Raw genomic sequence first — 15,768 nt, forward strand, 5'->3', positions numbered from 1 at the left:
TGCCTAAAGGATTGCTTTCTCTGAACCCTGAACTTGCCTTGATTAGCTCTGGAACTCTTGGTTTACTCGACCACGGCCTGATTAACGGATTTTCTCCACGAACCACGATTTTTGGAACCTGGGCCTATGACCTCTCACTAGGCGTTCGCCTGATCAAGCACTTCAAACTCCAGTGCTTACCATCATCATACCAGAGGTTGTGGAAACCTATCCGAACCCGAGCTCAGGTCCAATCACTCTCCTTCCTTTCCGGGTGGTCCTACAGTACACATACAGTACACATAGGTAAGAACGTTTAGTTTCTATTCCTAGATACTCTGTAAAATTGCATTTCGCCTTGTACTAATCCCTCCTTGCCTTACAGCGCTCAAAGGGTCCTTCCGGCAGTTCCTGACTCCAGACTCGACGAACTACCACACCTGTGGCCTCAAGGATTGCACAGGCAGTGTTCATATAATCGCCTGTGTGGTACTTGGGGGCGGAGGTATTCATATCTGCACGACCGGCAACTTTGTAACAAAGGGCTACCAACCTTAACCCTTTGTGCTGTGCATGGCCAGGAAGCTCATCATGTTCCAGGTGGTACGAAGAAAAACTGAGGCCTCCTGCATAAGGGCCGGTTATACCTCCAGAGAAGGGGCAGAGCCAACAAAGAAGAGCTTAGAAAGGGCTCTGGGCAGAGGGAGATCCTCTCAAAGGTAAGTACTGAGACAAGGAAGCGGGATGTGGAGGTAATGGCACTATACCGCCAACCAACATAACACATTTGCCTTCTGTTGCGCCTTTATGGGACAGGGGCCCCTGGGGGGAAGTGACATCACAGAGGGACAAACCAAACGAGTGGGTAGGGGGAGAAGGGACTGGGAAAGGAAGCGGGACATGGTGGAAGGAAAAGAAAGTAATACATCTGCTGTTCCTCACCTTATATTGAGTGCCCCATAGCGCGTGTCTCCTTACGCTCACATTTCCTAATAGACCTATATAGCACCTCTTGCCTCTTTCCCCTTCTCTACCCTTTACTATCGACAACCCAATGTAAATAATTTGGCTAAAATGTTGTAACGACACATTCTGAGCTCTAACTTTGTGTATCTCATTTGTCAATGTATACTGTTTACCATTCTGTAACTTTGTAAGCTTTGCATTTCCTTGCTGCGCCCTGCTACCTTCGGGTCAGGTGCGCTCTACAAATTGAATAAACAAACAACCAAAGCCCCCTCTCCCTGGTCAGTAGAGTGCAAAACCATCAGGAGGGAAAGCATCTCTCTGGTCACTCTCATACTCGTGCTGCTGCCCTTTCTTGCACAATCTCCTGTGCTGACTTCATGCACAAACAATGGTTAAGAAAAAGCAGAGGCCCACCTCTGTCATCTGGGGATATAGCTCAGTGGTAGAGCATTTGACTGCAGATCAAGAGGTCCCCGGTTCAAATCCGGGTGTCCCCTTCTTTTTATCATTTATTATTCTAAAACTTACTTTCTCAGTTCATTAAGAATTGCCTTTCTTTTCTGTGCAAAGCTGACATCCGTGAACAGTCGCTGCTCTGAAATGTGGAACTTTAAAATACTTTCTTAAATTTTCTAAATTGAAATATCTCTACGGTTGAAAACTCGAAAGAAGAACACATCACATCCATGTTTTTGTTTTTAGCTCTGAAGTCAGTATTTACACGGAGCTCTTAACACATAACATCGCTGCAAAGGTCACTTAACCTGCTGTGCTACCTATGCAGATTTCTTCTTTAGGACTCATCACTCAAATTACAAAGAATCCAGTCTCAGATGTGGTTCTCTGATCGTGAGCACTGCACTACCAGCAGTGCCATTCATATGCATGCCTTAAAAGAGTAGCGTCAGTGCCCACAGTCTCGTTTAAGCTATACATTTGGAAACTGAAAGCACAGGTGTTCCTACTTTCCCAACTCACTGGTAGGACGCGGCGGTAGGGGGGAGGCGACACTTGTAGCACATATAATCGCCTGTGTGGTACTAGGGGACGGAGATATTCATATCTGCACGACCGGCAACTTTGTAACAGACTGTGAAGCCTTCCCGGTTCGTTCAGACTATGAATCCCTCCGCCGGGGACCCTGTGACCGCGTTAATGCAGGCCCTAGAGGCCCTTAGGACCGACATGGCCACTGCCACGACTGCCATTCACCACCGCCTTGATGCCCTCCAGAGTACACGTTTTCCCTTGCCCGGTGATGATGACGAACCCGGTCCTGCCTCTCCAGCCCAGCCTGCCCCGACTTCAGCCCCCGTTCCCACTCCAGTGTTGCTCCCGTTGACTCCCCCTCTTGCTGCTCCAGAACGCTTCCAGGGTGAACCCCGGAAATATCGCACCTTCATAAATCAGTGTAAATTACATTTCTTATGCAAACCTCAAGCTTTTCCCGACTCTGTCACTAAGGCCGCTTTCCTTCTGTCTCATTTGTCCGGGGTAGCTGCCACTTGGGCAAATCCATTGTTGGAAAACGATCACCCTGCCTTATACGATTTCGATCTGCTGGTCGCAGAAATGGCAAAGGTATTCAATACCCGTTACAAGGCCCAGGCACGGGACCTGGAATTACTTGATCTCACACAGGGTAGGCAAACATTGATAGAATATATCACCCGTTTTAACCAATTGGCCGCAGAAACTTCCTGGCCAGAGGAAAAAAAGGCGATCGTTTTCTACCGGGGCTTGTCCAATGCCATGAAAGATGCTCTGTCGGTGGTTCCTGCTCTGACTTCTGTTTTTTCGGATCTAGTTGATCTCACACTGCAGTTAGACGCCCGCAGATCCGAGCAGAAGGCAGAAGCGACATTTGCTAGTTACTCTTCCCCGGCACCTCCATCTACCAGTCCCGAACCCATGCAAATAGGCGGGATCCGCAGTCCAATAACACCGACTGAAAGGGAACGTCGGAGGACAGATAACACCTGCTTTTATTGCGGACTCAACGGGCACTATGTGAAAGAATGCCCTCGACGTCCCAGAAACAAGACTCCGTTTTTTCAGAAGGCTCGCCCATGAGAGAGGGGGCACCAGCGAGCCCTTCATTGACCCCCACTGAACCCGCCTTTGGTCCAATCAGACCCATAGTAGTGCAGGCCTTATTAAAACCAACCAGGGAGATCACACACACTGTCTATCCTGTGATCGATTCAGGGGCCACTGGCTGCTTCATGGACATCGCTTTAGCCCATAGTCTTAACTTAATCAAAAAGGAGCATCCTGAGCCCGTACAAGCAGTCAATGGCACGTCCCTGACTTCTGGCCCGATCAGACATCAAACGGCCCCTCTTGAGGTGGTAATACAAGGCACACATAAAGAGACCCTGTCATTCGATCTCATCACTACACCGCAGTTCGGTATCGTTGTAGGTATCCCCTGGTTGAGGCGACATAACCCTGTGATCAATTGGGGAACGGGACATGTATCGTTTGAGTCAGAGTTATGTCAACATTTTTGCCTGATAGAACCAGACTCCCTTGTTTCTCCTGCCACAATTCTTGGCGCCATGGCCTCCTCCCGACTCACTGATGACACAGCAGAGGCTACCACATTACATACCGTAGGGGCCATCTCGGTTAGCATCCCTGTTGAATACCAAGATTTCCACATGGTTTTCGATAAGGCATCCACGGAGGGTTTGCCCCCGCATAGGGCCTACAATTGTCCTATTGATCTCATTCCAGATGCCCCCATACCAAAGGGGAGGATCTACTCGTTGTCACCTTCCGAGGAACAAGCCCTGAAGGATTACATACAGCAGGCTCTGCGTCTAGGTCATATCTGTCCCTCCTGTTCCCCAGCTGCTAGCCCCATTTTCTTTGTGCCAAAGAAGGAAGGTGATCTACGCCCGTGCGTGGACTATAGACGGTTGAATGCCATCACCATCAAAAACAGGTATCCTATTCCACTCATTTCTACGCTGTTAGATAAGTTAACGGCCGCTTCTATCTTTACCAAGTTTGGACTTGAGAGGGGCGTACAATCTGATCCGCATGCGGCGTGGGGACGAGTGGAAAACGGCCTTTTGTTCTCGACAGGGGTTGTTTGAGTACACCGTGATGCCCTTTGGGCTCTGTAACGCTCCTGCCACATTCCAACGCTTCATCAATGATGTATTATCTGACATTCTTGATGTATTCGTGGTGGTCTATTTAGATGATATCTTGATCTTCTCATCCTCTCTGGATGACCATATCGGGCATGTAAGAGAAGTCCTCTCTCGCCTCAAAAGAAACGCCTTGTTCGCCAAACCCGAAAAGTGTTTGTTTCATTCTCAAGAAGTAGAGTTCCTGGGTTTTCACTTTACACCCGGTGGGTTGACCATGAATCAGACAAAAGTGCGTGCAATCACGGAGTGGCCTACCCCCGTCAAACTCAAACAACTCCAATCGTTTCTCGGCTTTGCCAACTTTTACAGGCGATTCATCGCCGGCTTTTCTGCCATCGTTTCTCCCCTGACCGCCCTCACCAGCCCTCATGTCCCCTTCATCTGGACACCTGACCACCAAGGGGCCTTAGAGGCACTCAAGTCCAGGTTTGTTTCTGCCCCTGTGCTACAACACCCTTACCCGGAGATTCCGTTTGTTGTAGAGGCGGATGCATCCTCTTTCGCGTTAGGTGCCATACTTTCTCAACCTTGTTCTGCTACTGGGCTTTTGCATCCTATAGCTTATCATTCACGGAAATTCTCGACAGCCGAGTCCCATTATACCGTAACAGAAAAGGAACTGTTAGCCATTAAGGATGCACTTCAAACCTGGCGTCACCATCTAATGGGGGCAAAGCATCAAACGGTGGTGTACACAGATCATAAAAACCTGCAGGATCTTGCCTCTCTGAAATGTGTGAACAGTAGGCAGGTGCGTTGGCATTTATTCTTCGCCGCATTCGATTTTGTGGTAAAGCATAGGCCAGCATTCGCTCATGGTAAAGCGGATGCACTTTCACGTTCTCCTGGGGGAGTATTGCTTTCCACATTTCCGGACACATTATTGGGAAAGGGCCATGTCATCTGCCTATGTACACCGACCCCAACCATGCTTACCACGATTAAAGATTGGACCTGCCAACACCGGCACATACTCACTGAATGGGACATTACACTTCAGGAGGGACTGCCATTCATTCAAGGGAAATTATTCCTCCCCACTAGCGATGTATGCAATCAGGCACTTGCCTGGTCTCATGATGCTGCCATCAACGGACATCCAGGGCAACAACGTACCTTGGAGTTATTACGACGTTGGTGTTGGTGGCCGTCAATGGGAAGGGATGTAGCGAACTATGTAAACACCTGTGCGATCTGTGCCCAATGTAAATCACGCAGGGGTCGTCCTTTGGGTTTGCTCCAACCTCTACCCATTCCCCCCAAACCATGGCACACGGTCTCTATGGACCTTATCACAGACTTACCCCGCAGACAGGGGTATGATACCATCTGGGTCATCGTTGATTCTTATACTAAAATGGCCCGTTTCATTCCCTGCACTGGCGTGCCATCAGCCCCGACCTTGGCCCGTTTGTTTTTTAGGTCTGTCTTTTGTCTTTTCGGCCTCCCACAAGTCATCATATCAGACCGTGGAGCACAATTCACGTCCTGTTTTTGGCGTTCTCTGACCAAGCTCCTGGGTATTGATGCCCGCTTCTCCTCGGCCTATCACCCGGAAAGTAATGGACAGACGGAAAGGGTGAATCAGGCTCTAGAACAGTTTTTGCGCTGCCTGACCCTTCAGTATCAAGACTCCTGGTTCGATCTGCTCCATCTCGCTGAATTTGCCTACAATAATGCATGGCACTCGGCCACCGGCTTTTCTCCTTTCTATTCCATGTATGGCCAACATCCACGCACCCTTCTACTTCCGGACTTTCCTTCTGCCACCCCTGCTGCTACTGCTTGTGCCCGCGATCTAACTGAGGTTCATGCCCAAACCATGATCCATCTCCGTGAGGCACAGACAGCTATGAAGAAGAAGGCAGACAGGAAACGAGCAGTAGCACCTGTGTATCATGTAGGGGACCGTGTTTGGTTGTCAACTCGCCATGTACACATCCCTGGCTGTCGCAAACTTCTGCCCCGCTTTGTCGGCCCCTACAGAATTGCTAAAGTCCTGAGCCCTGTAGCCTTGCGCCTTGCTATTCCATCTGCTTGGCGTATACACCCGGTTTTTCATACTTCCCTCCTTAAACCATACCTTGCCCCTACCCGGGTCCATATTCCACCTGCTCCTGTTTCAGTCTCCACACCCGATGTCTTTGAGGTCAGTGCCATTTTGGGTTCCCGTCTGCACAGAGGTCGGCTCCAATACCTCGTGGACTGGTTGGGCTACGGTCCGGAGGAGCGCTCTTGGGTTCCATCTCGGGGCGTCCAGGCCCCGCTTCTTGTTGCGCGCTTCCATAAGGACCATCCCTCCTGCCCACAAGGTCGTGGGCCTTTGAGGGGGGACTCTGTTACATCTTCCACGTCCTCTACCTTACGAACTCCTATGTTTCCCACAGACTCACGTTTCGACACACCCACATTACGTAGCCCCCGATGCTTACCTCTGGGTGCGCAGACAAGGCGGCACCATTGCACTCGTCATGTCAGGGGGGTCCATGGCAGGCTTGGTGTCTATCGCCCTTCTCTCCGTTGGCAATGTAATTGGAGGTTCCCATTTGGCCGCAATCACCGTTGCTCGTGTGGACCTGATCGTCACGTGAGGAGACCAAACGCAATCGGTATCACGTGACGACCCCCACGCCTCAACGTTTCCTTGTTGAGCATCACGTGATTTTCTCCAATGGTTTAAATGCATTCAGAAACACCGAAACCTTGCTTCACAGCCGGTCTTTCTCTTGGACATTGCTACGCTTCGAATTTACCAGGAACTTTTGGTCACTCGACAGCGGTCTGCCTAAAGGATTGCTTTCTCTGAACCCTGAACTTGCCTTGATTAGCTCTGGAACTCTTGGTTTACTCGACCACGGCCTGATTAACGGATTTTCTCCACAAACCACGATTTTTGGAACCTGGGCCTATGACCTCTCACTAGGCGTTCGCCTGATCAAGCACTTCAAACTCCAGTGCTTACGAACATCATACCAGAGGTTGTGGAAACCTATCCGAACCCGAGCTCAGGTCCAATCACTCTCCTTCCTTTCCGGGTGGTCCTACAGTACACATACAGTACACATAGGTAAGAACGTTTAGTTTCTATTCCTAGATACTCTGTAAAATTGCATTTCGCCTTGTACTAATCCCTCCTTGCCTTACAGCGCTCAAAGGGTCCTTCCGGCAGTTCCTGACTCCAGACTCGACGAACTACCACACCTGTGGCCTCAAGGATTGCACAGGCAGTGTTCATATAATCGCCTGTGTGGTACTTGGGGGCGGAGGTATTCATATCTGCACGACCGGCAACTTTGTAACAAAGGGCTACCAACCTTAACCCTTTGTGCTGTGCATGGCCAGGAAGCTCATCATGTTCCAGGTGGTACGAAGAAAAACTGAGGCCTCCTGCATAAGGGCCGGTTATACCTCCAGAGAAGGGGCAGAGCCAACAAAGAAGAGCTTAGAAAGGGCTCTGGGCAGAGGGAGATCCTCTCAAAGGTAAGTACTGAGACAAGGAAGCGGGACGTGGAGGTAATGGCACTATACCGCCAACCAACATAACACATTTGCCTTCTGTTGCGCCTTTATGGGACAGGGGCCCCTGGGGGGAAGTGACATCACAGAGGGACAAACCAAACGAGTGGGTAGGGGGAGAAGGGACTGGGAAAGGAAGCGGGACATGGTGGAAGGAAAAGAAAGTAATACAGCTGCTGTTCCCCACCTTATATTGAGTGCCCCATAGCGCGTGTCTCCTTACGCTCACATTTCCTAATAGACCTATATAGCACCTCTTGCCTCTTTCCCCTTCTCTACCCTTTACTATCGACAACCCAATGTAAATAATTTGGCTAAAATGTTGTAACGACACATTCTGAGCTCTAACTTTGTGTATCTCATTTGTCAATGTATACTGTTTACCATTCTGTAACTTTGTAAGCTTTGCATTTCCTTGCTGCGCCCTGCTACCTTCGGGTCAGGTGCGCTCTACAAATTGAATAAACAAACAACCAAAGCCCCCTCTCCCTGGTCAGTAGAGTGCAAAACCATCAGGAGGGAAAGCATCTCTCTGGTCACTCTCATACTCGTGCTGCTGCCCTTTCTTGCACAATCTCCTATGCTGACTTCATGCACAAACAATGGTTAAGAAAAAGCAGAGGCCCACCTCTGTCATCTGGGGATATAGCTCAGTGGTAGAGCATTTGACTGCAGATCAAGAGGTCCCCGGTTCAAATCCGGGTGTCCCCTTCTTTTTATCATTTATTATTCTAAAACTTACTTTCTCAGTTCATTAAGAATTGCCTTTCTTTTCTGTGCAAAGCTGACATCCGTGAACAGTCGCTGCTCTGAAATGTGGAACTTTAAAATACTTTCTTAAATTTTCTAAATTGAAATATCTCTACGGTTGAAAACTCGAAAGAAGAACACATCACATCCATGTTTTTGTTTTTAGCTCTGAAGTCAGTATTTACACGGAGCTCTTAACACATAACATCGCTGCAAAGGTCACTTAACCTGCTGTGCTACCTATGCAGATTTCTTCTTTAGGACTCATCACTCAAATTACAAAGAATCCAGTCTCAGATGTGGTTCTCTGATCGTGAGCACTGCACTACCAGCAGTGCCATTCATATGCATGCCTTAAAAGAGTAGCGTCAGTGCCCACAGTCTCGTTTAAGCTATACATTTGGAAATTGAAAGCACAGGTGTTCATACTTTCCCAACTCACTGGTAGGACGCGGCGGTAGGGGGGAGGCGACACTTGTAGCACATATAATCGCCTGTGTGGTACTAGGGGACGGAGATATTCATATCTGCACGACCGGCAACTTTGTAACAGACTGTGAAGCCTTCCCGGTTCGTTCAGACTATGAATCCCTCCGCCGGGGACCCTGTGACCGCGTTAATGCAGGCCCTAGAGGCCCTTAGGACCGACATGGCCACTGCCACGACTGCCATTCACCACCGCCTTGATGCCCTCCAGAGTACACGTTTTCCCTTGCCCGGTGATGATGACGAACCCGGTCCTGCCTCTCCAGCCCAGCCTGCCCCGACTTCAGCCCCCGTTCCCACTCCAGTGTTGCTCCCGTTGACTCCCCCTCTTGCTGCTCCAGAACGCTTCCAGGGTGAACCCCGGAAATATCGCACCTTCATAAATCAGTGTAAATTACATTTCTTATGCAAACCTCAAGCTTTTCCCGACTCTGTCACTAAGGCCGCTTTCCTTCTGTCTCATTTGTCCGGGGTAGCTGCCACTTGGGCAAATCCATTGTTGGAAAACGATCACCCTGCCTTATACGATTTCGATCTGCTGGTCGCAGAAATGGCAAAGGTATTCAATACCCGTTACAAGGCCCAGGCACGGGACCTGGAATTACTTGATCTCACACAGGGTAGGCAAACATTGATAGAATATATCACCCGTTTTAACCAATTGGCCGCAGAAACTTCCTGGCCAGAGGAAAAAAAGGCGATCGTTTTCTACCGGGGCTTGTCCAATGCCATGAAAGATGCTCTGTCGGTGGTTCCTGCTCTGACTTCTGTTTTTTCGGATCTAGTTGATCTCACACTGCAGTTAGACGCCCGCAGATCCGAGCAGAAGGCAGAAGCGACATTTGCTAGTTACTCTTCCCCGGCACCTCCATCTACCAGTCCCGAACCCATGCAAATAGGCGGGATCCGCAGTCCAATAACACCGACTGAAAGGGAACGTCGGAGGACAGATAACACCTGCTTTTATTGCGGACTCAACGGGCACTATGTGAAAGAATGCCCTCGACGTCCCAGAAACAAGACTCCGTTTTTTCAGAAGGCTCGCCCATGAGAGAGGGGGCACCAGCGAGCCCTTCATTGACCCCCACTGAACCCGCCTTTGGTCCAATCAGACCCATAGTAGTGCAGGCCTTATTAAAACCAACCAGGGAGATCACACACACTGTCTATCCTGTGATCGATTCAGGGGCCACTGGCTGCTTCATGGACATCGCTTTAGCCCATAGTCTTAACTTAATCAAAAAGGAGCATCCTGAGCCCGTACAAGCAGTCAATGGCACGTCCCTGACTTCTGGCCCGATCAGACATCAAACGGCCCCTCTTGAGGTGGTAATACAAGGCACACATAAAGAGACCCTGTCATTCGATCTCATCACTACACCGCAGTTCGGTATCGTTGTAGGTATCCCCTGGTTGAGGCGACATAACCCTGTGATCAATTGGGGAACGGGACATGTATCGTTTGAGTCAGAGTTATGTCAACATTTTTGCCTGATAGAACCAGACTCCCTTGTTTCTCCTGCCACAATTCTTGGCGCCATGGCCTCCTCCCGACTCACTGATGACACAGCAGAGGCTACCACATTACATACCGTAGGGGCCATCTCGGTTAGCATCCCTGTTGAATACCAAGATTTCCACATGGTTTTCGATAAGGCATCCACGGAGGGTTTGCCCCCGCATAGGGCCTACAATTGTCCTATTGATCTCATTCCAGATGCCCCCATACCAAAGGGGAGGATCTACTCGTTGTCACCTTCCGAGGAACAAGCCCTGAAGGATTACATACAGCAGGCTCTGCGTCTAGGTCATATCTGTCCCTCCTGTTCCCCAGCTGCTAGCCCCATTTTCTTTGTGCCAAAGAAGGAAGGTGATCTACGCCCGTGCGTGGACTATAGACGGTTGAATGCCATCACCATCAAAAACAGGTATCCTATTCCACTCATTTCTACGCTGTTAGATAAGTTAACGGCCGCTTCTATCTTTACCAAGTTTGGACTTGAGAGGGGCGTACAATCTGATCCGCATGCGGCGTGGGGACGAGTGGAAAACGGCCTTTTGTTCTCGACAGGGGTTGTTTGAGTACACCGTGATGCCCTTTGGGCTCTGTAACGCTCCTGCCACATTCCAACGCTTCATCAATGATGTATTATCTGACATTCTTGATGTATTCGTTGTGGTCTATTTAGATGATATCTTGATCTTCTCATCCTCTCTGGATGACCATATCGGGCATGTAAGAGAAGTCCTCTCTCGCCTCAAAAGAAACGCCTTGTTCGCCAAACCCGAAAAGTGTTTGTTTCATTCTCAAGAAGTAGAGTTCCTGGGTTTTCACATTACACCTGGTGGGTTGACCATGAATCAGACAAAAGTGCGTGCAATCACGGAGTGGCCTACCCCCGTCAAACTCAAACAACTCCAATCGTTTCTCGGCTTTGCCAACTTTTACAGGCGATTCATCGCCGGCTTTTCTGCCATCGTTTCTCCCCTGACCGCCCTCACCAGCCCTCATGTCCCCTTCATCTGGACACCTGACCACCAAGGGGCCTTAGAGGCACTCAAGTCCAGGTTTGTTTCTGCCCCTGTGCTACAACACCCTTACCCGGAGATTCCGTTTGTTGTAGAGGCGGATGCCTCCTCTTTCGCGTTAGGTGCCATACTTTCTCAACCTTGTTCTGCTACTGGGCTTTTGCATCCTATAGCTTATCATTCACGGAAATTCTCGACAGCCGAGTCCCATTATACCGTAACAGAAAAGGAACTGTTAGCCATTAAGGATGCACTTCAAACCTGGCGTCACCATCTAATGGGGGCAAAGCATCAAACGGTGGTGTACACAGATCATAAAAACCTGCAGGATCTTGCCTCTCTGAAATGTGTGAACAGTAGGCAGGTGCGTTGGCATTTATTCTTCGCCGCATTCGATTTTGTGGTAAAGCATAGGCCAGCATTCGCTCATGGTAAAGCGGATGCACTTTCACGTTCTCCTGGGGGAGTATTGCTTTCCACATTTCCGGACACATTATTGGGAAAGGGCCATGTCATCTGCCTATGTACACCGACCCCAACCATGCTTACCACGATTAAAGATTGGACCTGCCAACACCGGCACATACTCACTGAATGGGACATTACACTTCAGGAGGGACTGCCATTCATTCAAGGGAAATTATTCCTCCCCATTAGCGATGTATGCAATCAGGCACTTGCCTGGTCTCATGATGCTGCCATCAACGGACATCCAGGGCAACAACGTACCTTGGAGTTATTACGACGTTGGTGCTGGTGGCCGTCAATGGGAAGGGATGTAGCGAACTATGTAAACACCTGTGCGATCTGTGCCCAATGTAAATCACGCAGGGGTCGTCCTTTGGGTTTGCTCCAACCTCTACCCATTCCCCCCAAACCATGGCACACGGTCTCTATGGACCTTATCACAGACTTACCCCGCAGACAGGGGTATGATACCATCTGGGTCATCGTTGATTCTTATACTAAAATGGCCCGTTTCATTCCCTGCACTGGCGTGCCATCAGCCCCGACCTTGGCCCGTTTGTTTTTTAGGTCTGTCTTTTGTCTTTTCGGCCTCCCACAAGTCATCATATCAGACCGTGGAGCACAATTCACGTCCTGTTTTTGGCGTTCTCTGACCAAGCTCCTGGGTATTGATGCCCGCTTCTCCTCGGCCTATCACCCGGAAAATAATGGACAGACGGAAAGGGTGAATCAGGCTCTAGAACAGTTTTTGCGCTGCCTGACCCTTCAGTATCAAGACTCCTGGTTCGATCTGCTCCATCTCGCTGAATTTGCCTACAATAATGCATGGCACTCGGCCACCGGCTTTTCTCCTTTCTATTCCATGTATGGCCAACATCCACGCACCCTTCTACTTCCGGACTTTCCTTCTGCCACCCCTGCTGCTACTGCTTGTGCCCGCGATCTAACTGAGGTTCATGCCCAAACCATGATCCATCTCCGTGAGGCACAGACAGCTATGAAGAAGAAGGCAGACAGGAAACGAGCAGTAGCACCTGTGTATCATGTAGGGGACCGTGTTTGGTTGTCAACTCGCCATGTACACATCCCTGGCTGTCGCAAACTTCTGCCCCGCTTTGTCGGCCCCTACAGAATTGCTAAAGTCCTGAACCCTGTAGCCTTGCGCCTTGCTATTCCATCTGCTTGGCGTATACACCCGGTTTTTCATACTTCCCTCCTTAAACCATACCTTGCCCCTACCCGGGTCCATACTCCACCTGCTCCTGTTTCAGTCTCCACACCCGATGTCTTTGAGGTCAGTGCCATTTTGGGTTCCCGTCTGCACAGAGGTCGGCTCCAATACCTCGTGGACTGGTTGGGCTACGGTCCGGAGGAGCGCTCTTGGGTTCCATCTCGGGGCGTCCAGGCCCCGCTTCTTGTTGCGCGCTTCCATAAGGACCATCCCTCCTGCCCACAAGGTCGTGGGCCTTTGAGGGGGGACTCTGTTACATCTTCCACGTCCTCTACCTTACGAACTCCTATGTTTCCCACAGACTCACGTTTCGACACACCCACATTACGTAGCCCCCGATGCTTACCTCTGGGTGCGCAGACAAGGCAGCACCATTGCACTCGTCATGTCAGGGGGGTCCATGGCAGGCTTGGTGTCTATCGCCCTTCTCTCCGTTGGCAATGTAATTGGAGGTTCCCATTTGGCCGCAATCACCGTTGCTCGTGTGGACCTGATCGTCACGTGAGGAGACCAAACGCAATCGGTATCACGTGACGACCCCCACGCCTCAACGTTTCCTTGTTGAGCATCACGTGATTTTCTCCAATGGTTTAAATGCATTCAGAAACACCGAAACCTTGCTTCACAGCCGGTCTTTCTCTTGGACATTGCTACGCTTCGAATTTACCAGGAACTTTTGGTCACTCGACAGCGGTCTGCCTAAAGGATTGCTTTCTCTGAACCCTGAACTTGCCTTGATTAGCTCTGGAACTCTTGGTTTACTCGACCACAGCCTGATTAACGGATTTTCTCCACGAACCACGATTTTTGGAACCTGGGCCTATGACCTCTCACTAGGCGTTCGCCTGATCAAGCACTTCAAACTCCAGTGCTTACCATCATCATACCAGAGGTTGTGGAAACCTATCCGAACCCGAGCTCAGGTCCAATCACTCTCCTTCCTTTCCGGGTGGTCCTACAGTACACATACAGTACACATAGGTAAGAACGTTTAGTTTCTATTCCTAGATACTCTGTAAAATTGCATTTCGCCTTGTACTAATCCCTCCTTGCCTTACAGCGCTCAAAGGGTCCTTCCGGCAGTTCCTGACTCCAGACTCGACGAACTACCACACCTGTGGCCTCAAGGATTGCACAGGCAGTGTTCATATAATCGCCTGTGTGGTACTTGGGGGCGGAGGTATTCATATCTGCACGACCGGCAACTTTGTAACAAAGGGCTACCAACCTTAACCCTTTGTGCTGTGCATGGCCAGGAAGCTCATCATGTTCCAGGTGGTACGAAGAAAAACTGAGGCCTCCTGCATAAGGGCCGGTTATACCTCCAGAGAAGGGGCAGAGCCAACAAAGAAGAGCTTAGAAAGGGCTCTGGGCAGAGGGAGATCCTCTCAAAGGTAAGTACTGAGACAAGGAAGCGGGACGTGGAGGTAATGGCACTATACCGCCAACCAACATAACACATTTGCCTTCTGTTGCGCCTTTATGGGACAGGGGCCCCTGGGGGGAAGTGACATCACAGAGGGACAAACCAAACGAGTGGGTAGGGGGAGAAGGGACTGGGAAAGGAAGCGGGACATGGTGGAAGGAAAAGAAAGTAATACAGCTGCTGTTCCCCACCTTATATTGAGTGCCCCATAGCGCGTGTCTCCTTACGCTCACATTTCCTAATAGACCTATATAGCACCTCTTGCCTCTTTCCCCTTCTCTACCCTTTACTATCGACAACCCAATGTAAATAATTTGGCTAAAATGTTGTAACGACACATTCTGAGCTCTAACTTTGTGTATCTCATTTGTCAATGTATACTGTTTACCATTCTGTAACTTTGTAAGCTTTGCATTTCCTTGCTGCGCCCTGCTACCTTCGGGTCAGGTGCGCTCTACAAATTGAATAAACAAACAACCAAAGCCCCCTCTCCCTGGTCAGTAGAGTGCAAAACCATCAGGAGGGAAAGAATCTCTCTGGTCACTCTCACACTCGTGCTGCTGCCCTTTCTTGCACAATCTCCTGTGCTGACTTCATGCACAAACAATGGTTAAGAAAAAGCAGAGGCCCACCTCTGTCATCTGGGGATATAGCTCAGTGGTAGAGCATTTGACTGCAGATCAAGAGGTCCCCGGTTCAAATCCGGGTGTCCCCTTCTTTTTATCATTTATTATTCTAAAACTTACTTTCTCAGTTCATTAAGAATTGCCTTTCTTTTCTGTGCAAAGCTGACATCCGTGAACAGTCGCTGCTCTGAAATGTGGAACTTTAAAATACTTTCTTAAATTTTCTAAATTGAAATATCTCTACGGTTGAAAACTCGAAAGAAGAACACATCACATCCATGTTTTTGTTTTTAGCTCTGAAGTCAGTATTTACACGGAGCTCTTAACACATAAAAACATCGCTGCAAAGGTCACTTAACCTGCTGTGCTACCTATGCAGATTTCTTCTTTAGGACTCATCACTCAAATTACAAAGAATCCAGTCTCAGATGTGGTTCTCTGATCGTGAGCACTGCACTACCAGCAGTGCCATTCATATGCATGCCTTAAAAGAGTAGCGTCAGTGCCCACAGTCTCGTTTAAGCTATACATTTGGAAACTGAAAGCACAGGTGTTCCTACTTTCCCAACTCACTGGTAGGACGCGGCGGTAGGGGGGAGGCGACACTTGTAGCACATATAATCG

The 15,768-nt window shown here is 49.5% G+C and overlaps 3 non-coding genes across 3 annotated transcripts; all 3 read left to right on the forward strand.

Moving 5' to 3' along the window:
• Window positions 1–1,373: 1,373 nt before the first annotated feature.
• Window positions 1,374–1,445, forward strand: TRNAC-GCA (transfer RNA cysteine (anticodon GCA)). The gene has a single exon. It is a non-coding gene; the product is annotated as a tRNA-Cys (tRNA).
• Window positions 1,446–8,267: 6,822 nt separating this feature from the next.
• On the forward strand, window positions 8,268–8,339 carry TRNAC-GCA (transfer RNA cysteine (anticodon GCA)). The gene has a single exon. It is a non-coding gene; the product is annotated as a tRNA-Cys (tRNA).
• Window positions 8,340–15,161: 6,822 nt separating this feature from the next.
• Window positions 15,162–15,233, forward strand: TRNAC-GCA (transfer RNA cysteine (anticodon GCA)). The gene has a single exon. It is a non-coding gene; the product is annotated as a tRNA-Cys (tRNA).
• The last annotated feature ends 535 nt before the right edge of the window (window positions 15,234–15,768 follow it).

This window comes from Ambystoma mexicanum, chromosome 1p, assembly GCF_040938575.1.
Source record: "Ambystoma mexicanum isolate Mex_15411 chromosome 1p, UKY_AmexF1_1, whole genome shotgun sequence".
NCBI lineage: Eukaryota > Metazoa > Chordata > Amphibia > Caudata > Ambystomatidae > Ambystoma > Ambystoma mexicanum.